We start from the raw sequence: 24,760 nt of genomic DNA, 5'->3' as shown, positions 1-24,760 counted from the left end.
GTCTGGGTTCCTATCTGAGTGATGATAACAGAAATGAAGCCACGTCTGGGATATTTAATCCTATGGAAATAAAAAATACCTATTTGCTCTAAGTTATGAAATTCTGGAACTTGTTAACACCCAAGAAGAAATTAAACTTTAGCTTTTTTTAACTAGTGCTTGTAACTAGGCCTGGCTACTCGCTTAAATTTTATCCCTGTTTTATTTTTTAATCAGTTTTGCCAGCAATATTCCAAGAAGAGCCAGAGTAAGTAATAAATCCTTTTTATCATTAAATTTTGGGATTTCAAACTTCTGAGGCTGATGATTGGAAGAATGTAGTTGTTATTGACAAGGTACTCAGAAAGATGCCAAAACAAACATGTTGGAGTTCAAGTATGTAATGGGGAAACAAGATAATAAAAATTAGAAATTACTTTGAAAAAGGGCAGAACCCAGTTGTCCTTAACAATAAATCCAAAATACTTTTACTGCCTAGTATTTCCTCCAGCCATTTAATAAGCTTCATTGCAAAGATGACTTCAGCTTATAGATATCCAGAAATACTGTAAAATTCATATTTTGTCAAAGTGTCTCCAATTACTGACATTTGGAAGGCACTACCTTGGCTTTTTAAACCTCCCATTTTGCAAAAGGCAATAATGCAATACAGTTTCATTAAGAGGCTTAATACCACATGAGTCATTCCTATTTAAACCCCAACAGAAGGGCTTACATATGGTGTGCAGATTGATGTGCAAGAAGACAGGTTCCATTCCTTTAATTTGAGACTAAAAATTAAAGAGGCTGCAAATTATTTTTGAGCTTTCACCACTGAAGCCTAGTTAAATGGGTCCTACAGGCAACAACCTCTGGCTGCTACCACCAGTTATTAGAAAGATGAATGAGCATTTTTGGAATTTGGAGCTTGCAGTGTTTGAGCCTACTATATTTGCACATTCCTTTCTGTGGTCCAACCAGAATGTTACTCCAGTCTGAAGTAAAGTAACTCATGAAAAACGTTTTTTTAAAAAGATCTAGCATGATCAATCCTTGGATAACTTGTAGATCAGATGTATGCTATTGCTACTCCAGACTGTTGCGAATCGCTTGAGATAATACTCAAGACAACATTAGAAAAGAGGCCAAGGTAAATCATTCTCATTAATTATGTTTTTCTATAAGGTTAGTTAATCAATACTTAGTGGCAACTTTAAAGTGAGTGTTGGAAAATACAACTAAGAAGCTGAAATTATTATGTGAGAAAGCACGTATTTGGAAAAAAAAAGTTTTGGTGCTCAGTCCCACCTGTTGTTTGTACATTTAAAAGATGCTCTTCTTGACTTTTACACTGGTTGCTCATTAAAAACATAATTAAGATAATAAAAGAAAAAGGGGTAAAAAGGGAAGGAAGCTGAATCCTTGACATTTTAACATTAATTACGAATGACTCTATTCAGCAAATATTTTCTCCAGGATCTCAGATTTAATGACTTCAGTTCAGCTGAAGGTTGCATGCAAAGAAGGTTTTATGGAGAGTTTTGTGGGCCTCTGCTAATGAGATTTAATTGCATGAACCTTTGCCTTGAATCAAAGCCAAGATCTTGCCATTATTAAAGAAAGCATTTAGTTTTAGCAAACCAGGGAATTTTCTTACCAAGTATGTAATGTGCAAATATCAGAAAGTTTGAGCTAAAAGTAAAATAATTTTTGACACACTTTTTTATTCTTTGTGCTCCTATTTATCAGAGACATAGAAATAACAAGTCTTTCTACACAGGTCTGTCTAATGTTGAAATAGGTTCAGATGCCACTTCACAGCTCTATGCAACCAGGTTCTCTTCTAACACCAGAGTCTCCCTATACATATACTTTGTAACTTCCGAGTTAAAAGTATAGAGTGTTAAGTGATCAAAACTTTTGCTCTCTTCCTCCCAGAAGGCACTGTATAATTCAGAGATGCTGCAGGTGAGCTGCAGAGATTTCTCAAAGCCAGTAACCGAAGCACTGTAATCTTCCATTCTTCAGAGATTTGCTTACTGGTCCATCACTCTGCAAGTGCTCACACCCTCAAAATGGCAAGAATGAAGCATGATGGTTGCATTAACTACACAGTGACTGTGGTCCTGCTTGTTCAGACATGGTGACTAGGTTCATGTACAGTGTCTGAGGAAAGTCAATGCTCACTCCATGCTACCATATTCAGCATCAAACAACTCTGATGTAGCTGGGCGATATTGCTTACAAAGAGTAAAACTTGGTAAAAGATACATACCAGCCAGTAGGTAACATACTGAAATACAGAAATAGGATGAGACAGCTTGACTTGAGGAACGTCTGGCTGCAGCTAAAGTGAGTGGCAGCCCAAATGGATTAATCTTGTATAATGAAGCCCCATGCATAATGTTCAGAATTTTTCTGGCAATGTGTGTACTGATTGACTGGTTTAGGTAAAAATTAAACTGCTTTAGATATTACCCTCACCTGTGATCCCAAAAATACCTTATGCTTATGGAGTGTTGCAGTATATGAATTTTAATCACTCTTCTGAGTAAGAGAGTTGAGTAACAGTCAAATGAATGACCATTTCAAAGCTGCGTGGAACTAAAAGTCGTCTGAATTCAACAGATCCTCAGGAGGATCATTTCAAGTCCTAGACCTGAGGATACACAGTGATAAGCAGGTATATGGAAATCCCTTTTAGAGACTTCAGTATTACCATGTGAGAAAAGAAAGAGGAGGCAATAGCATAAGTTTGAAGAGAGAAATTTATTTTAGCTGAGTTCAAGGTTTCACCTTCAGTGTATTACGTGGCTAGTAGTCCTTAGAATCAAGATCTGAATAGGCTCCAGAATGATTCAGGTTTTCAACATCAGGAATGTCATCTATTTAGAAGAAATACAGATCCTTTCCTGATCAGGAAGCAGAAAGGAACCATCCTTCACCGTAGTTCTCAGCTGCCAAGTAACAAGATGTACTGAACTTGGATTTCCATAGAGCATTTGGCCATTATATCATGAGGAATGCTCTAGATGGCCCAGTGGATCACAGTTTGGATGGTGTGCTAGCCAAACTAGCCTGTGTGGGAAAAAAAGGAAGTATATTTTTGTTTCAGGCTTTGAGAATGCATCAGCAATATTTGCAAGAAGCAAGGACTTTGGAGACTTGTGTTTTTCTTTAAGTAACAAAAGTCTCAAAGAATCACAGGAAATAGGGCTGGAAGGGTCACTGGCTAGAGAAAATGGAATAGTGAGAGGGGGAAAGATAATGTGCAACAGAAGTCTGGTATTATCTGAAAACTTCCATGTATTTTGTTCAACTACACACAGAAATGAAGCTCCAAGTTGTTCAGATTCAATCTCTCTGCTGATAAGCCATTCCTTCTTTCATTCTAAACTAGACAAAAGTAAATATCAGCACTCAAGCATACTTTGTTATGCACCTGCAGCTTGTCATTAAATATTCTTGTATATCACCTTTAATAGAAGTTTCACTAGAGGCAGCAAACACTGTTTTAGTTTTCGTATCTGCCACTTCTGTCTAGGCACTGAACAACACTACTGGAAGAACATCCAGGCTTCTTCTTTCCCTTACTGAGTCAACACAAGGCAAAATATCAGGGCAACGTCAGTGGCAACCTGCAGATTATGAGTAAAATCATTCTATATGAACCATGGTTGGAAATTCACAGAGGTGTTTTAATGCTATGTAACACAATCTGTCACGGTGTTATTTCTGCAAGCTGCGATAAATCCGCTTCCCAGGCTTGCTCAAGGAGTCCTAAGCTAATAGAACTCTTCTTTATTAGCAAGGTACACATAATGATTATGGCCACAGGGATTTCCTGTTGTGTTTCTAAAAATCTAACTAGCTCTGCAGCCTTTGTCAATACTGAATCATAGCTGTAAATAATGCCACTCTGCTGAAGGTGGCAAAGCCCTGCTTAGCTCTTAGGTGATGGATAAAGCCCGGAAAATCCATTGGGAGCCCAGGAATTTCTTCCAATTTAAAAAATTGTTAGAAATGACTTGCAACTTAAAGCATGAGTTAACAGATGCAGAGACTTTCATAAGTGGGCAAGAAGGCTTGGACAGTCCAGTTGGCAGGCTGACTCTGACAGGCATCACAGCAACCCCTTTCAATCTCTTTTTAAAATATGAATACAGTGTCTAGAGGAAACACAGGGAAAAGAAACAAAGGGATATTTTTCAGGTGAAAAATGTATTTGTTTTTGTGGGTCACAGCTATACTGTCCTTACACTTTGAAACTGGGATACTGATAATCATGATATGTAAGTTTTCTCTGGGTAAATTCAATAGTTAATATTCTAAGTGGGAGGAGGACAGGTGAGGATCCTAATGTGATGAGCTACTTTTCTTTGGCCCTGCAAGTGCTTCTGCTCTGTCTTAGGGAGGATCTCACCAAAACAAGAGCCATCCTCAGGACATGCTGGTGCCCCCTTGTCCACCCAGGCCTGGGCAGCTGCACCGGTCATGATACGAAAAGCCCTTCTACAGGAGTGAGCAAGTTAGTGCAAGACTGGCCCTAAAACCTTTTCAATCTTTAGCTGCTAAAATTTTGTAATGAGGCCACCCAGGGAGAACAGTAAAATGATTACTTGGAATTTTACTTTTTAAATACATTGATTTCTTTTCTGCAATTAAAAATCTCTTCTTGTTCCAGACTTCAGATTTTCTTCTTCAGTAGGAGATTAAAACATTTTTATTAATGTTGTGCCCACAGAAGACAACAAAGTGAGAAAATTGTTTGATTTGCTTCTGAGTAGATGTACACACATGTACACATATATACTAGCATATCTAGTTTGCTGTCAAAAAACCCAGTAATTTCAAAATATTTTAATTTTTCCACAAGGAATTATCTGGCAGAGGGATATTCCCCTTCCATGTTACTTACTTTGATTGCTGATGTGGTAAAGCACTGCAATTGTGGGAGATGGAATTAATGACTTTATTTGTGACAAGGTCCAGCTCATTAAAGCATTTGGTATGCTGAAGACCTTCTACTGTTTTATTAAAATTGTTAACAAAAAAGGATTTTAAAAGAAAACTAAATTAAAGTCTAACAGAAAGACCACGGCTTACAGGAGGAAAGACAGCTCAAAAGAATTTGTCAGCAGGAAGCATCAAACGAAGATAAGAGGAAGGGAGATCAGAGAAAGGAGAAGGGGTCTAGGAAGGGAGAAAACAAAGCCTTCTGAGATAGGAAACCCCAGGGGTTCTCACATAAACATCAAATAAATACAAATGCTTATTTGACAGGTGCCATCTGTTTTAAAATCAATTACTAGATCATCTCAAACCACCAACCACATGTCCAAATCGATTATTATTATATAGTTTGAAAGCAAGGGTTTTCACCTTGTTAAGAAAAACACACTGTTCTTATAGGCCCTCAGTGACACATGACATTGCATTTCACTGATGACTTTAGAAGACCACCTTGCCATCTTTCATGTGTATAAAATTTTTCTCTCATTTACACTAGTGCAAATCTATATGGGGTCCGTTAAATCATTGATATAATCACAATAGGTATAAAATAGGTGTAAAAGGAGTTATATGTATACAAATATATGTATATAAACTTGCCATATGTTAATGATACTTCTGCTCTACATTTTCCTACGTTGGCATAATTTTATGCTGAACTCAGCCACAGCCCTGCAGCACTATTGATTTCAATGGAATTAATCACGATTTACATTTGTGTAATTGGGTCAGGCCAAAAAAATTCTTTTGTAGAGCCACCAATTGATCACCTTTCAGGAAAATGAGGAAGGCAAAAATACTAAAATAATTTAACAAGGACACAAAGGCAAAGTCCCCCTGACACTTTAGTTTCAGATAGATTGCACGAACTCCATATGCAGACTGCAATCATTCTGAAGGTTCTGAAGATTTTTGTACCATTGTCCAAGAAATCCTTTTCTTAAGAAAACTGAGCTGCAACCAAAACCTGTGTGACTCTTTCTTTTCACAACATGGATCTTCTAAAGATGCCCCCTTCCCCGATGACAGACAACAGGCTGAGGAAGAATATAATATTGTTTTTATGGCATGTTTGAGAAGAGTCTCAGAGAACGTGTTTTAAACACAAAACCCTTGCTCCCAGACGCTCACCGCCTGGTGGCAGCAGCATCATAGGGTGACAGAGCTGAGCAGAAACATGCAGGGTGCTCCCATATGTTCGGCAGGCCTGAACGCGTGGCAGCCCATCATTTCAGGGAAATGAGAACAGCCAGGCGATTTGCATCTCCTCAAGCACAGGGATGGCGTGGGCTGCAAGTGTCATTAATTTCCTTTTAGTCATGCAGCTTAATTACTTGGAACAGATATTGTTTTCTGCTCACTCTGCCTTGCAGCTCCTTGTTCCGGAGCAGAACACTATGAGACACCAGTATTTTTCATGTGGGCAGCCCAAGCTCACCTTAATTTAAGAGGGTTTGTCAGAGTAGGGTTTTACTTGCCACCCTGACCTCAGAAGCCCACTGTGTTATTGATTCCTCAAACAGCATTTGAATGTTGGTGCTGCCTGGTCTTAAGCTCTCACCATGCCAGTTGCAGAATGCAACCAGGGTTGCCCGTTCTCGTCTTGGTAATCAATGGAAGTTTGGTAAAGTGCCTTCAACTACTCCCTCTCGATGAAGGATCAGCTTATCTCCACTTGCAGCTGGCAATGGTTTGCCCTTTGCTGTTGTGTGATCAGATGTAGAGGTGCTGGATGGATGCTCTTCTCAGCACTGCGGACAACCCTGTGGACAGTTGGATTTACGATGGAAAGTATATGCGTTCTGTAAGGAAGGCAGGCTGGTTTGGGCAACATGGAAAACAAGTTGCGTCTCACCTGGAAATCTCTTACGTGGTCTGAAGAGATGCTGTGTTGCTGATTCAAAGTTCTAGCTCATCAAACAGCTAAGTCCCATCAACCTTGAAGGCAAAGAGGCTGCTACTCCTTTCACCTCTACAAAAGGAGCAATATCACAGATTGCCATGCATCAGTGTCCAATCTCTGATACTTGGCAAGGGCCTTGGAGAGAATAACATGTCGATGAACAGCAGTGTTCAGCAGAGCCACAAGATGACCATGTCCAATGCAGCTCTGCTCCTTAGGCAGCCAACCAACCTGTCCAGTCCTGGTTGTTTGAACTAAGCTCCTTATCCACAATCCTGAGCTGCTGCCTGAGACTACCAGCAATATTCGTGATGGCTTCTCCCAGGAATAAATCTAGGATGTCTATTGCCAAGGAGCTGGACTGAGGCCAACAGCTTATCTCATGAGGGCAGCATACTGCTGGCAAGCAAAAGAAACACTTGCTAGATGCTGATCTTGACCATAACAAAATTGTTGGTTTAATTTTTTTTTCTTCATCCACCGATCTTTCTAATTTCTTGTGTTTCATGCAATAAGAAATCATGTAATTGTTGGACGAGTCAGGTCATTGGGGTGTTGTTTACAAGATTATTGACAGCTGCCAGACTTTTCTTTTTTTTTTTTTTTTTTATCTTTCTGAGTTCTTAGGAGTTTAAAATGCTGATGGTATTGATTAGAGACCCGATTCTGCCCAGAGGTATGTTTCTGCAATAACTGCTCGCAGAGTACCCAGCTCAGGCTCTGCTACCCAAGGCATTGAGAATGTTTAAAATTTCCCTTATTCACACGAAAATATTTAATGACACAGAAACAACAAAAACACACCAACAGACAAAATAAATACACAAATGTGTAACATCGTTTGAAAAGAAAAGGCAAGTTGTCCCAAATATGGGACAAATTTAGATATTCAAAGCTGGCAAGAGAGACCAAGAGCTCCTCCACACCATTCTGCCAGACTGAGTATGCTCAAGAGCTGTATGAATCCCATCTCAAATGCAAAGAACCATTGAGAGGAAATCTTTTTCTCATGGATTTCATATGGATGCTGTTTCTTCACAAGGAAAAAAGAGCAGGTCCACCAGAGGTCTGACATCACATCCACATCAACTCTGGTAAACCAACCAGGCAGTGCTGTACACACTTCAATACTCTCTGGGAGCAGCTCATAATTCTAGGGTCTGTTTTGCAGGAAGACTTCCTAAATGCAAAGAAAGGCAGATAACTCTTTGGACAAACATAGCAAAACTCTGCTGAATTGTTCCCCCTTCCTCTTCGTGCTCTTTTGAGATGTTTTCTTTGCTTTTGTTTTTTCTCTGCTATACTCATCCTACACCATATATCCATTGCCAACCTGAGCTGTTTCCTTAAAAAAAAAAAAAAAGGAAATTCTCAGTAGGACTCACTCAGCAATTAGCAGGTTTCCTCCTTTCCTGATGTGAACCCTTTTGCATCACTCTGGCTAGATCGACATGCAGACATTTTAAAAATAGCCAAGTCTGCCATGATGCCCAGTGATAATGAAAATGAAAATAGAAATATTACATAGAGATTATAAAGTCAGATATTTCAGTTTCCAACACTCACTCGAAACAAGATACGTCTAGAAAACCCAGTGGCAGTGGCAGACTGTTGTATGTCACTGATGCATAAGAATGTATTTTTCCATCACCTGGTACGAGCATAAATCCACAGCCTGTTGTCAGTTCTCCATGAAAGTCTGTCAGCTAGAGGCATTAAATCAGTACTGTACTGTAGAGGTATTAAAACTATTAAAACTTTTTCTGGCAAAAGTCTTCTGAGAACTTGCAATAATTTGCTGTGCAGCTCATTGCTGTGAGTAAATGTTCACTGCAAGGTCATATCATGCTTTTTCTGTCCTCAAGGACCTTGACAAAACAGAATTCATGTTCCCCATTTGACTGGTGCAGTACAGCTCCTTAGAGTGACACTTTTTCTTTCTTCATCTTTTATTTTTTTCTCCTCCTGTCACTTAACAGGTTGCTATGGCTAGAAATACAATTTGCTTATCTGTGCAATGCAGTGAGACAAATCAAGACTTTCATTATAAGCTGAATATTACTCTATTCAAACTTAGTCAAGTAGCTTTCACCGTACCTTTCCTTTAAATTAAAAGTTTCAGATTCTACCTGGCTAATCTATGGGTTTTATGACAGTAGGAAGACGGACAGCCAAGCCTGGCACAAGAGATTCATTTCAATAGCAACTGATATATCAAGAAAGTTAGTGATCACAAAACCCTCTGAATTTGACTATCAAAAATTCATTAGACGATTGCAATGGTTCAAGAACACAAGTGCCCCAAAGCAATCTCTTTTAACATTTCATAAAGAAATATGAAAGATAAGAAGACTGAGCAGCCTGACATTGCTATTAGAGAACTTGATTCTTCAATCCTATTGACTTCTATTAGCAGCCACGCAAGCTGTCTTTCATGTGAATTACTTCCATGATTTATTCATTTTGAGCAGCACCTAGCAGTCACCTAGCATGAGTGCTAATAAATGTCAGTTCATATTGCAAAATAAGGCCCTGCAGTATAAAAGGCCCAATTAACAGACCTTAGCTTAGTTCTGAATCCAGAATAAGCTGCTGCAATCACTTGAACAGCCACTGAATTCTCATTCAGAGTTTATATTGCCCTACTATGGCAAAACTCCCAAAGGCTTCAACAAGGGCAGTGATTCAGGATCTGGCAAAGTGAGAGTTTTACCTGAATAATGACCCAGAGACTGGTTCAAACTCTACAGTACTGTATAATCAGAGCATCTCCTGAGCTGAATAGAGTTACCCAGGCACCATTAGAATGAGAGTTGGGCAAAACAGGAATAGTTTACAGCAATATTTCAGAAAAATAGTCTTATTTAATAACAGAAACATTTATTAATAATAAAGGTGATGGTATATCATAAAGTGAGGCCATTGATAGATCAAGGTGGTTTGGATGAGTTTATCAGACTGCATAATTTGCCTATGCAGGGAGGAAACATTAAGACAGATTCTTCAAGAAGGAATAAGAACCAGATTGTGATAAATAGAACATTGTACACAAATCCCAATAAATCTGAAATCATATAAAACAATTGATGCAAACTTTTAAAATGAGAAAAGAAAATGTTTACTTGTGTTAGCCCTTGCTAATGAAAGGATGTGTAGTCATATCCAATAATGACACAGTAGGAAATCAAGAGAAGCTAAGTTGTTTTACACCTAATAAACCTCTTTGTGGTTATGCAAGCTCTGCCTTTGCAGAGGAAACCTGGTAGCAGGAGCTCTCCCACTCCATGCTATTCTCATCTCCAAAGTCATAGGGCTCCTGACCATGTCCTAGCACTGTGAATGGTGGAATTCGCTTAGATTCCTCATTGCCATCATGATGACATTGTGCATGTGACAAAATATATTGAAAAGCAAGGAGGCATAGGCAGGCTGAGAAAAAGGGTGACACTCCTCTACTTAAGGAAAATAAATGAACAGATTCTCTGTATTAGCTTACTAGAAATCCTGTTCTTCTCATGAATAAATCTTGGTGGGACTCTGCTATTGAATTAGGTAAGCCAAGCCTCAAACCATGCCTATACGAGAACACCAAGCCACTGAAATCTCTTTTCTCTCTTCTACTGGGAAACAGAGAACACGTTTTTTTTTTTTTTTTTACAATATTTCAGAGCAGCAGACTACCATGTAGCAATTCTAAGCCTCCTGACAAAAGCTTCCTTCTCATAGTCCCTTCCTTGGTAATTACTCCTCTCCACTCTTAGGAGCCAGAGGTTAAAGCCCACTGACCTGCAGAAGATAGGCAGAGCCAAGATGAGCTCTCCTGCTGCATTGCTATGAACGGGACAGCACCTCGCTGTTGTGCCCCAAACGTAGAGCTGGGAAAGGGCGCTAAACCGTCTAGTTTTGGTCTGTGGCTGCAGCCCACATGCTCCTATAAGAAATGTATTTCTGGGATTTGTCACAGCAAGATTATCATCTCCCATGGCAAGTCAGAAGGCATGGAGAGGGTTTATTCTCTTCCCCCCAACTATTTGCACCCAGTTACATTGAAAAAGTAGGGGTCAGGGTCCCTGGAACTCAAACTTCACTTTTACCCTTTGCAGTGAGAACAAAAAGTGAGAAAGACTAAGTAATTCCATAGTTTATCTAAACTAGGATTTTCAAATGTACACAAGTCATCAACACCCAGTTGGATTTTTCCAAGCTACATTTCTCTATACTCACTAACATTTTTTAAAAATATATGATTTAATTTCCTCAGAGAATTGGAAGTTTGTGTCTCCAACGGCTTCTGGTTTTACTTTAAAGTACAACAATTAGAATCTTCTAATAAGACTTTTAATTGGATAGTGAATTAAATACCAGATGAGGTTAACTATTCATATTGGCAATGAAAATCCAGAGGTTTAGGTTTCCTTTCTTTTTTCTTTTTTTAATTTTGTTGTACTGATTTTTTATATTCCCTGAATTTGTTTCTCATAGTCATACAGCAGTTCCATTATTTTCCCTTTTTTCTTTTTAATTTCAGTCCACAATAATTCATTCGTAAACTGTTCCTCTTCCATTATAGAAAAATATGAATTTCTAGAAAAAATAAAATCAACATTCATAGAGAAATATCCATATAAGCACACACACATACACACACAGATGTACAGCTATGCATAAGTGCAGTAGAAGAAAGAGATAATCTGCATAATTGCATCTAAAACTGCTAGGAAGAAAACTTATTATAAATGAATATCATAGAAAGGCAATTAAGTATTTTAAGAGGAAAAACCTGATTAATTAACTGCAAATTATAAGTATTACTTTGAACTGTTTTGTACAGACAGTATCGAATTACTAATTATGCTTGCCCGCTTTGTTCAAAGATCATGAATGTGCATTTTAATTTACACTGGAGTAAGCTAAATGTGCTGTGAAACAGCATGTAGAATTTGGCAGAAATCACTTGGGATGAGAGGGAACTCCCCCATTACCATATAAATGACATGCACAGAGTTATAAATGACATGCATTATATCCAGCTTGTATTGTTCCTCAGGATGTAGCAGGCAAATACCGGAAATTATAATAAAGCTTATAATCTACCAGATAATAAACGTAACCCATACCCCACAAATCCCCACCTACCCAAGATAATTTTGTGTGCTCTTTTTTTGCTGATTAAGGATAGTTTTGGAAAACTGCCCTTCTCTTTCCTCTCTTTATCTGCTGCACTTATTTGCTGGGTAGATGGCTCCATTTTGTTCTATGAAATATCTTAAAATTCACTTCCAAGAGCCTTCATAATCTACTCTACTCTTAAAAACTTCCTACTTAATATCAAGGACAATTCTGACATTAAAAATCACTCAATATTATTGAGTGTATTTTCTGCCATTATATTTTTGCCGCAATATCCCCAACAAAGGTATCATTGGTACGTTGTAATCACTTCTGACCAATGTCATCTCATTATACCTCATTATTCTCTGCAACAATCTCAGGTCTGGGACTATTTTTGTGGGTTTTTTTTTTTTTGCTCAGCACTAAGCACAAGACCTTAGGCTTTGAGGTTCACAGTGTCCTCAGGAGTATATCAAGTTAGCAAGCATATTACCACTGCTGGACTATAAAAATGATGCTTCAAAAAAACCCAGTATGTTTGGTTGGAAAACAATACTGAACACCAAAGAACTAAAGCAGACTGGCTTCTTGTGCTTACCCAATCATCCCTGCTGAGTAAGACAAGAGCTGCTCATTTGTACTGCTTGGCCCTCAACCATCTATTACTAAGATCAGCTCTTTGTGAAGTTGTATTAGTCCTGGAGTACTTGGATATAGCTACCATATACCAATTTTAATACAGATTGTCTTTATTATTATTGTTATTATTGTTATTTCTAAAGTTCTCTTGGATGACTCTCATTTTTATTTCCATCTGCAAATTTCCCATTGGAAAACATAGCTGCTTTGGTCTGGGTGAAGGTCCTGGTCCACTGATGGCTTCAGGGCATTCTGCAAGCTGGGTCAGCCGTGCTGTTCCTGTGGTAACAGAGCTCAGCACACGTGAATGTCCATCAGAAGGGGAAAATAGTTTACTCTTGGCATCTTCTTAGTTCTTCTATCATTCCCCATAGATTATATGCTGCAATGTTTGGTTATAAATTCTAATTTCTTTATCTGCATGTCAGTTGAGAGGTACCGCCTTGATCAGGCTTAGAATAATTCCAATGACATGTTGAAATGCTAGAAACAAGGTTATGTTTGAAGACAGATTTTTCACTGTTTTTCAGTCTGAAGAATATTCCCTGAGGAATGTTACCAGAAGATTTGACGACTGTTTTCTGGATCTATGCCCACCAACCAAAAAAGGATAAACTGCTATAAACATGACCACTTTGTTGACTGACAGCCTGTAAATTATCTGTCTATATCTACTGTGTGGTCAGACAGTTGATTTACTGCAATTTTAAGTCCAAATCAATACCTGGCATAAGTAATGTATTTACTGATATATTTTAGGTAAGGACTTACTGATTTTTTTCTGTAATTTTTCTGTAATTCTGTCCAATAAGGACGTACCATGATCGGTCCTAGGAGCCAAATACACCTCCTTTATACCTACAAATATGCTGCACGACTCAGTATTTTCTACCTGAAATCAAAAATTTACACATCAAAACTATGTAAGCAACCATTATATGTATTTCTTTCTATTTCAATAATCAAACTACATGCTGCTTTCTCTCATGTACATTACAAACTTAAGCTGAGTCAAAATTAGACAGTAGAACTGATGTGATCTTTTTCTGGCATATTTTAGCTGGGACATTTTAGGCAAAGGGCTAGTTTCTACTAGCCCTACTAAAGTAGATTTTTGCAATGTTTTCAAATGCATGCCTTCTTCTAGAAATGAAGCATAGGTCAACCATAGGACAGGCTAGACAGAGACAATATCTTGATGCTCCAGGAACAGTATTTTCCGAGGACCAAGGTCAAGTGTACTGTGATCTGTAGCTGTTTACTACAAACCACTCAGTGAGCTTGTGCTTTGAATTTCATTACACTCCAGGCACATAAAGCATACAGGAGAGTATCTGTTCTGAGACATAAACGAGAAGGTTGGCTGTTTTTAACCATAATATCCTTAGTGCTCTTTAATGAGGACTTTGTTGTGTCCTATGCCAGTTCCCACCCTGCCCGGGCACCTCTCAAATGCTATGAGCAAGGTGACTATGACCATCAGCTTGGCACTTTCATTCTCTGCCCAGGGAAAGGAGATGTACTCTGATTAGAGCCCAACTTGCTTCTGCAGGAGCCCTTTCAAAGATAAATTGTAGAAGTACTTCCTTGGTGAGCCCTCACATCGTTTATCACCTGGTTTTGCCTGGATCAGTAGCATTCCCCAGTTAAGAAGAAAACCAGAACATTTGCCTCCATACCATGCATGCTCCATCTTTCCTGCACTTTCCTTTCAAGCTGAGCTTCTCTTCAGAATTGCTGTGCTGTGTAATTTGCTCATTAAAGGTAATCTTGGTCCTCTGTGATGAGTAGAACTTGTACTACAACACTTCTCAATGGCAGCTCACACTCTAAAATATTTCTATTACAGGTGCATTTCTATCTTATTACTCCCACCTACCATCTTATGCTGCACGCTCTATGTTAATAGGAGGAGGGTAACCTATTTTAAAATCCCTTTTCTCCTCTTAGGGATTTCTACTCTTTCTTGCATCATTTTATATCTCACGAAAGCACTGAGACAACTCTGACAAATGTCACATTTTCCATGTTCACTATTTGATAGTTAACATATGGGCCAGTTATTTTAACAAGTAGATAAAAATCAGACACCTAAACTTCACTGATAGGCTTTTAAACAACAGAAATCTCATTTTTGGACATGTGCCATTCCTACTCAAGCAACATTTAACACAGTCAATGTTTTAATTGAGTCCAGCATGTCCATGAACGGTATTTTTAAAGGAACCTCAAGTGTGTGAGTGGGTGGCAGAGAAATTCCTTGTTCTAAAGAATTTGTCTTTTCAGAAGCTCTTGAAGCAGAGCAGTATCAGCTTTTGCCACTGCTACTCAGGGTCTGATTTCCGGCACCTGTAGTCCAGGGAAGCAGCTTTTCTGACACAGCTGCCTAAGACTGTTAGAACTGTACCTAGTTTTACCCAGTAGCAACACAGTGTTTTGAAATAATGTGTTGCACCAGCAGTTTTGCAAGTTCATCTATCAGCAACAAAGTTTTCCAAATAAGCCAATTAAATAAAAATTTTTCCCTCAAAGCAGTATTTGTGGTCGTCTCTTTTTTTTTTTTCTTGTTATCAGCTCTGTTAATAAACATCCTTTTTTTTTTTTTTTTTCCATTGAATGCAGTTATTTATTATTGTATATTGCAGTTATTTACACCTAAATTGTTACTTCCAGACCCTAAACAGGGTTGGCCTGACAGACCAGCATGTTCCTGAAAGCTGAAGACATTACTCAGATATTACAAATCTCCTTCTCAGGGTTTTTCCCCTTGAACCTACCCCTTACTTCTCATGACTCTTTTTATCCCCTCAGTGCAGGTGATGAGACCTCTACAGCTGTTCCAACCCCAAATATTAAAGAAAAGATCATGGAAGCAAGAAAAAATCCTAAAAGACCTACATCAATCTGGGAAAATATTTCTGCAGGGGAGGCACCAGCCCATCTCCCACGTGTTGTTGCTCCTGATCCAGCTCAAGTTCAAATCACTGGACCTTTAGACCCTTCTCTAGAATCTCCACCAATTTTAGGGCAACACATAGTTGTCTGGAGGAGGAACAGCAGGCAGTATGGAGAGGAGGAAAAATAAAGATGATGATTTCAGAGCACATTAATTAATTCTTTTCCACCTCATATACTGCAACTTTTTTTCATGCCTCTGAGGGGCAGCGTGGCCTCAGTTAACACAGCTGAAGTAGGTAACTTATTTGGGATACAGCTCTTGTGTCCTTTCCTATTTCTAAGGATGCTAGCCTGCTTGCAATATGCCAGACTAACGCGTAATAGTCTCCAGGTTGGTATGGGTCAGTACAATAATCAAGTGAACTTTAATTTTTAAAATGAGGTATTGAATCTTTTAAGTCATCTCTGAGCCCAGACTCGAAAGGAGAGACAGAAAAATCAAAACAAATGCAATAGATATAATGATCTCTAGATAATTCACATCAAGTAAGATTTATTGCATTGTCTTTTTTTCAGACTGTTGCCCTCAATTTTAAAAGCACAACAGTATGAAAACATGATGTTTTGCTTTTAGGAGCTGCCTTTCTACTGTTCTATTTTTTTTTTTTTTACCAGTTCCCCAAACCCGCAGTCTGCCTATTTTAAAAGTCTTCTCTAAACAATTCTTTTCATCCAGTCCTATACACGAACAACTGATGCTGATTTTTTTTTTGCTTCTGTTAAAACAAACACAAGACAATGACTCAACTTTGAGGAGAAGAAAGATTAATGTAGGAGGCAAATATTTATGAGTCATATATAAAAAGAAGTGAAGGCCTCAAATGATTTGCTCCTGTTTTCCAGAACTTGCACGTTGGGACTCCAAGGTAAGAAGCTGTCATGTCCCTTAACAGTGGAGAACAGAGCTAATAACCCATCAGAGATGGGGCTACCTTTCAAACCTAACTTTTGTTGGTTTTCTTGCAGAAAGCTCCATGTATTGGAAAGGTCTCTAGTCTTACTTAAATCACTTGGGGCCAGTGCAAGGGGTCCAGCCTGTCTGCTTCATGACCCATGGAAACATCCCTGCACTTGTGAATCCCTGGTGCTACCCTGGCCAAACAGCAAAGGAGATCTGCCCGGGAGCTTTCCTGGAGGCATTCTCAGGACAGGCACCATGTTAAGAACAGATATATCTCGTTTTTTGTGCTCCTCTGTGCTTTTTATTTGGTGTCTAGAGGCCAAGGTGAGAGAAAAACCTTCGGTTTGTGTCCTAGTTTCTCTCCTCACATCTAAAACCAGGTCAATAACTGCACCTCACTTTGCCTGTTTCTAAAAAGATGGTAATAAGGCCTGTTCTACCAGGACAGAATGTGAAGTTTTATTAATTGATGATAGATAGAGTAATTGCCTCTGAGAAGGTCATAATTAGACATGTACCAAGAGATAGAACTGAGTGCTATCTAGGATGCTCATTTTAGCTTATTCTTGTATTTGGCTACAAATGTGTAGGTGCTAAAAAAGCAAGAATTTTGTTACGCTGACATCCCAATGACTCAGTGCAAGTGACGCTGTACAAATTAAAGTCAAAAGAAACGTTCAGATCTATGTAAAGGATTAGAAATGAGCCTCATAGGGAAGTGGGACAGACATCCCCAAAGGGAAAGCATAACACCTAAGACACGAAGCGTCCTCTAAAAGTACTTCTGTCTCTTCCGTGAATGTGCAGAGTAGAGTGCATATCTTCAAATATAAGTATTTAAATGAGGTGTTTAAAGTAAAGTGGGGCAGAACTGGACATACATAATGTGTTGGGGAAAGCTCAAAATCCAAATTGTTCATGGTTATAGTTTGCTCTCCGTAATAGTTGAGCTAGTTTTAACGGTTGTTATGATGGAGGTACAAGTTTGCTCCTTCATCCCTTTTCCTCTTCTGAGTGTCCTTTTTGGGTTCACAGCAAGCTAGGCAGGCCACATTTATGGCAGTCCCTGTTGCAGGAAGGTTTGCGTGGGGATTCTTACTCCTTTCTCCTCAGCTGCATCTCAGCTTGGAGACCAGCAGTCATCTGCTGTTGTTTGGGATGGTGAAGAGCTCATCTGATTCAGGCTGTGAAGCCATGGTCTTGAAATCTAATAATTTCTACAGTAACCAACTCTAATGTCATCAAGAATTATGACCTAGAGTGGGGAGGGAGGGAACAAGCTGACACATGTTCATGAATCCAAATCCTGCTTTAGGCAGAACTGTAAGACTACCCGTTTAAAAAATAATTATGTTTCTATATTGTGTGTTCTAAAAAGTCCTTTATGAAACATTGAGGCCCATATTTCTAAATCTGATCGTGCTGGAAAGCATCCCAGGATCACAAGAAGAATTTGAAAGGAAGTAAAATTCATGCAGAAGCTTTGGAGACAATTTCATGAAGATGAGCAACATAATGATGGATTTTTGTACTCATAAAAGCCTATAAATGACCTCATTTTAAAAAGAGAACTTAAAAAATATATATTTTCTACACTCTGCTCACTTTCCCCTTAAGTATTTTATGTAAGAGTTTAAGTTCTGATTTAGACTTCAAGTAAAAATACCCCACCCAAAGAATCAGCTGTACATGCAAATCAAAAGGAAAATAGGATTTCACCTTCCAGTGACTCCTTTCTGATTAGGACACTCTTTGAATACTATATTTTTTCCAGAAAATCATTCAGAATTCTGATTGTTTGCAGTATACAGATCAAATGCGTGCACAGATGGCAAGATAACAACTGCTCCTAGCTTTCCATATTCTTACCACATGGTGGCAACACAATTTCCACCTTTGTGCTAAGGACTAAGGAGGTGAGTTAGGTCTGATTTCCTCCTTCATTACTTCTTACTCACTCTGATGATTATATTTGTAGGTGGCAATTACAATCTTCTGAGGTTCTGCTTTCCATTTCCTCTATAAATTTAATAGAGCATTGTTGGGTTTATTTTTCAAATAAACCCTGCAACATTTCTAAGGACATTAAGCTCTGTTATGTAAAGGTTTTTCTTTCAGCTAATGCAATATTGCATGTTTCTCTGATCTCTAATGAAGTTCTGAAGACCACTCTGGAATTATTTCTCTTTGCCAACACATGTTCATAACCCTTTACATATTAACTCCTTCTTTCCAAGATCATCAGTACCTCTCTCCTTCAACCTTTGCTATCTTCAAGTCTTAAAAAGATTTAAACACAGTTTAAAAATAATAGATGAAGCACTAAAGAGAAAAAAATAGGAGTATGTACAGGGAGAGGAATTAGAAAAAGATTCATCCTTGACAACATTTATAGATTTTAAAGAAAACTTGATATATGAGAACTTTGCAAGGATACTAGGCAAGGTCTCTGGAAACAACAGTAAGGAGTAAATTGCATTCATTTGAAAGGACTGTTCAATGGTGAAAATGAAAAAGAAAAAAGTCTGTTACCTCATCACAGCTTCAAGTCATCACAAATTAACTTAACTGGTTGCACTCTGTGCACAACAGGTGTATAGCCATCGAGGAGACCCAGCTACATCACAGAAAATTTTACGGGCAAAACCACAGAGCATTCAGCTCTGGTAGCTTTGGTGCTCAGCAATATAAAACTCGTTCGCATTAAAAACTCCAGAATCTTTTAAATGTGAAAAGAGAGGTCTTCTAAATCCAAAATGAAGGAATTCTTTGATAAAAAGCTTTTTAAATAATTATAAATTACAGTATTTAGTTACCAGCAGCATTTTGTGTTGCCTGTTTGACATGAACCGAAACAGATTCCAGAGTAAATCAATGCAGAAAACTTCTCTTATAATTGAGAATCTTAAAACTTATTACAATTAGGAATCAGGGAACACTATATTTTCAGTCATTCTCAAAAATCAAAATTTTAAGTCGTTATAAAAAATTATCTGCCGCGCAATCAGCAGATCATCAAAATGGTAGTGCAGGCTGCCTTAATTCATGATTGCACAGCACCAAAAAGCACAGATGGGCATGGAAATAGCCACAACCCCCTTTTGAAGGAAATGTCTGGCACATAGTAGCACACACATGCTTGGCCACTTATGTTTTATTACTTACCAATCTAAAAGTCTATAGATGGTCTTTAAAATACACCATTTTTCTCTACTTTTGTAACTCTTGTTCTGTGGTTGAGTTTCTGATTGGTTTCCCTCGTAGTCCAGTATCCAATGAAGGCTGGAAAACAGCTGGTGCAGAAGCTCTGCCATATGGTGGTTACTTACAGCGACATAAACTAATTGAGTGTTGAGGATGATATTTATCTGGATGCTTTATCTTTTAGCAACTGCTTGCATGTCAGTCTGAGTGCTTTAAAAATAATACCCTTGCCTTCAGTTCTCCTGATCCGCAAGAAAACATAGGTACAGGCACCTCCAGGGCCTTGCTGGTATCAACACTGCACCACTTCCCTTCTTCACTTCAACTTGAAAAATTTGAAAAACCTTCTACTGTCACATCTACATTTCTTGTGTGCAGAAGTTCCCTGATTGCTGCTCAGTGGAAGAGATGGCAGCTGGAAACACTGGTGTGCAAATCAGCCCCCGAAATGCCTTCTTTCCCAGGCACCAGGTGCAACTAGAGATCCTCAGGTCATTTCATTTCAGGTCATTTCAGGGAAATTTCATATTAATTAATTAATTTCAATAGTCTATTTGTTTCATATTAATTTCAATAGTCTCTTTGTTTCACCCGTCTCCTTTGTTTCACCAGGAGAGCAGAGCTCTCCTAAATTGCCAGCTCATGAGCTGACTTTGCCATCATTTCTGATGTTTTGATTTTGCTACATTTATAGAACAACAGGGAGGTCAAATCTGTAGCTAAATTCACATTTCCAAATGCAGCTTTCATCCTTTTCATATATAGCTTTCAGATATACTAATTTGGACAGAGTACATTCCTTTTTATGCACATATTTTTTATTCAGACAGAAGAGCAGTGAGATGAAGGGGACGGCTATTTACATGGGCTGTACTTTTTTTCCACTGGTACCTGAATTTCCATAAGCAAGGTTGCACCAAGAAAGAACCAGTGCATCAAGAGAAGATTTGCAGAAAGTTACTTTTCAAGCCAAATTGGTAGAATTATGCATTAATATCTTTTTTTTCTTTTTTTCTCCTTTGGCTATCTCTTATTTTGACTAGTTTTCTTTTTGATACTTTACTCATTTCTTGGTAGCACCATTTTCAACACATAAAGCATGGTCGTTTTATTTAAAAATAATATTTTAATCGTATTTTTAATCAAAAGTTCATGGAAGAAAAAATACACCAATTTACTTCTGATCAACAATGAGGGAAAATTATAAAGAACTTAATTTCCTGTTACACATTCTTAGATTCCCTAATTACAATACTGCATATATAAACAGGCATTCTGTAACTATAGAAATGGGCATTCTGTAACTTCTATAGGAATATTTCAAAAGCTTTTATTCTATAATCTCAGAGTAAAAATGTTTAACTGCAGAGATGAGAAAAAGCCATCAAAACCATAGGTAAAGTCATGTAACTATGGATCTAGAAAAGAACCCGAAGAAATTATCTGCTCTCTGTCTGTGAATTTTCAGAGGGCTTGGTTGGTTTAGAGCCACACATTATATTTTCAAATACAAATAAAAATGAGATTTCTGGACTGTGGTTCTCTCATCTCCTTTTTATTACAAGAATTTTCATGTCAGACTACTGATATGACTTTATGCAGGAAAAATACTGCTCTAAAAATTGTGTTACTTTGCAGATGTGCAGATGTGGCATAATGTTCATAATCTTTTTTTTTTTTTTTTTTCCTAGAAATACTTTAAATTTAAGACATTTCCTATGCAACCTTGTTGGCTCTGGACCTACAGCATGAGCATCATGCCTAGCAAGATCCTTCTGCTAGACACCATGGGGCCAGATCCCCAGCACTGCTATTAGAAGTCATGGAGTTATTCCTGAGTATTTTGTAGTATATAAAACACATATATACTAATTAGTTAATAAAAATAGCAGCATTATCACAAAACTGGGATACTAATCTCCAATAAAATATTTAATCTAAGGCTACTGTAAATAATATGTAAACCCATGACAGCTCGTTAGCTCTTTTATACAACTTTCAAGATATCATTTTTTAGAAATATTTGACTCAGTGATATAGAACCTACTTTCAGATATTTAGCAGTTACTATTTTCATTACTCAGATACTAATCTACGTTGTGTCTTTTTTTTTTCTCTTTTTTTTTTTATTTTTATTCATGCATTCCTGCTTAAGTTCAGCAATACCTAACTAATTAACTTTAATTTGCTTGCAAGCTGTGCAGCTCTTTTCTCATTTAAGGTAAGAGCTATCTGCATCCCTGACAATGCAGTAAAATAACAGTGGAAAACAGAAGAGATTCTGCCACAAAGGTAGGGTTAAATTTTGTACTATGTTGCTCATCAACTAAAGCTGCAGAGATCAAAAAAACTTATTCTGGATTTAAACTGCTGTAACTGAGCACAATTGGTGCTCTCATATTTCGTATATTCACTATAAATCTAGTTTGAGGGGAAATTTCCTGTTAGTTTCAATAATCTCTTTAATCACATAGCCATGTAGATCTTAACCAAAAGTCATTCCCAAACTGCAGCAACCCAAGAGATTGTTGTCTTATCTTTAAAAAGTCTAAGCTTTGGCAACTGTAGCATATGTCACTTCTATTTTTGTTATTACTACCAGCATGAAGATATCATCACTCCATGATAAAAAAGAATGATCTACAGAATATTACATGAAACCGCAAGAAATTACCTGAAATTTTATAAGAATAGAGCAAATGTATTCATGTTAAATCTGAATACGTCCAGACTGACATTATTTCTGCAAGGATAGTATATAATTCTACAAAGGAACTAGTGGCCTGAACTGAGCTCCTGTGGAGAAGACGGTTTCACTATGACAAGGGAAATCAACATAACCCCCAGAGAAACATCAAGGTTTGAGGCTCTTCCTGAAGGAAAGTCCTTTTGAAAAGGACTTCTATGAAAGGCCACATACTGATAATCTTCATGGCCAAGCACCTCCTCACTGACATTGTGGGCAGCCGTGGACGGAGCTACTGATACCAGCATGGGCATCTGGCTTCCTTCCATTGCCCAGAGGAAATCACTGACCACAGTAAATAATACTGTTTTCCTTCCGAAAGCTATTCAGAAGCCTGAATGATGGGAATCCAAAAACTAGAGGGTGACAGGTGTTGGATTTGGCTGGCAATCCCATTCCAAACAACCTTCTGTGCAAGGGGAAGGTTAAAGACCGAGCAATAGCTGGCAAGGACATTGCTGTGCAGTGCTGGCTTTTGAAGACGGTCCAGGTAACAGCACATTTCAAAGATTTTGGGAGCTTGCTGATCTCTAGGCTGGCATTCACAATGTGCATCATAAACGGTTCAGTTTTCTCTGACCATTGCCAATTGAGAAGAACCAGAAGCCCACTGCAGGTGATGCAACCTATCATGAATCCCTATGATGACTGAATTTCAGCTAAAGCAAGAAACCAAGGGAATTTCTTCCAGGACTTTCATTACATGATTGGATGAAATTGAAGGTTTCTTTTTTATTAATTTTTTCTTTTTAGTCTAATATGGATGAGGTAATGCTGTAGATAGTTGATGTTCTTTGCAACAGAATAATTTACAGCAGAACTTTGATAGATAACTTTGAATATATGTCTAAGAGTTGCTCTGTCATTCTTACTTTGACTTCAATACAAAGGGCTATTTTTTCACATTTGGTTTAAATCCACATGTAAATAAAGGTATACACACAAAAAAAAATATAGCCTACCTACATTTAACCTACATTTCCAGTAACGAGCTCCATAATGGCCAGTTGTGAATTTATGGTACCATAACTCTACATATCAGCTCCATGTACTTAACGGGCAACACAGAATGATGCCCAATATGTAAACCAGAGGAAAGCTTTCTGTGTGAGATGACAATGTCACTGAAACATCAGGCTGGTTTAGCTACCCTGCCCTAACAAACATAGAAATAATCAGAGAGCAAATTCCATGTTACCCTCTCTCTTCTACTCCACAGAGGAACTGCAAATTTACCTTGAAAAATATTTTTTTGTGATTTTTTTTTGTGGCTGTAAATATAACAGTGTTGAAAAATAAACACATTCTCTTCACTATCCCAGTAAGTTTTCACATAACATTGCCAGTAAGCAGTAAGGAGCCTCCTGCTCCATCTAATGGCCTCATTAGAGCTGGCCCCTCTCAATGTCTGCAGCTCTGGCTCTAGCATCTTCTTGTTGAGAGACTAATTTACCTTAAAAATTTCAGTGATGACTCAGTCTGATTCTTTATCTTGTAGTCCCAAACAGGCCTTGGAGCTAGAGTTTATTGGGAAAGTCATTGGAAAGATGAGGATAAATTTCTCTGATGCTGAACAGGAATTTTAGGAGTTATTTGCTCCCTGCCATGATTACAAATGTCCCTTTCCAAAATCAGATATAATTTGATCATCAAAGTTCCTGTTTCTCAAAAAAAAAAAAAAAAAAAAAAAAAAGAAGTTTAGATTTCTATCATTATATAATAGAGATCTAAGCATACAGACAAATTAGGTAAGGCATCATATCAGCAGCCTTAATAGCATTTTTCAGAAATAAGATAATTTCCAGGCTCACAGAATTAATACTTGCAAATTTAAGAAAAATATCTGCTTCAGCTGCTTGAAATACTGTAAGCATAAAAGATGCTGCTCAAAATAAATGCTACTCGCCTTTGCAGCTGTTACCAGACAGTGTCCGTCTGAGACTAGCCATACATGTTCTAAATATACTCTCTGATTTTTGATTAGATTATGGAAAAGATTTTTCGCTATTACCGCATTCTCTTTCCTCTCTTTATAAAGTCTAGAAAAGGAACATAAATGCTATCAGCATGAATCAGCCCGTAGCTTTGGTTGGTAGTTCCCATAAGCTCAAGGACTGTTTCAGGGAAATATATGTGAGGGGAAACTGGGATTTTTTTTTTTTTTTTTTTTTTTTTTATAGAGGTTGCAGTAAAATTTCTGCAGTTTCATTGTCTTAATGAAGATGACATCCTGGCCTCTCCCACCAGGTGTCACTACAAAGTCATATAAAGGATCTGTCTGTGCTATCTATTGTAAGATGCAGGC

General features: G+C 37.9%; 1 protein-coding gene across 1 annotated transcript in view; it reads right to left on the bottom strand.

Moving 5' to 3' along the window:
- DPP6 (dipeptidyl peptidase like 6) overlaps positions 1–24,760 on the bottom strand; it is a 241,474-nt gene that overhangs the window by 52,622 nt on the left and 164,092 nt on the right. The window lies entirely within an intron of this gene.

Source organism: Nothoprocta perdicaria, unplaced genomic scaffold (genome assembly GCF_003342845.1).
Source record: "Nothoprocta perdicaria isolate Ctin4 unplaced genomic scaffold, notPer1 scaffold_95, whole genome shotgun sequence".
In the NCBI taxonomy this organism is placed as follows: Eukaryota; Metazoa; Chordata; class Aves; order Tinamiformes; family Tinamidae; genus Nothoprocta; species Nothoprocta perdicaria.
The sequence above is the reverse complement of the archived record's forward strand: the minus strand, read 5'-3'. Positions and strand labels throughout refer to the sequence as shown.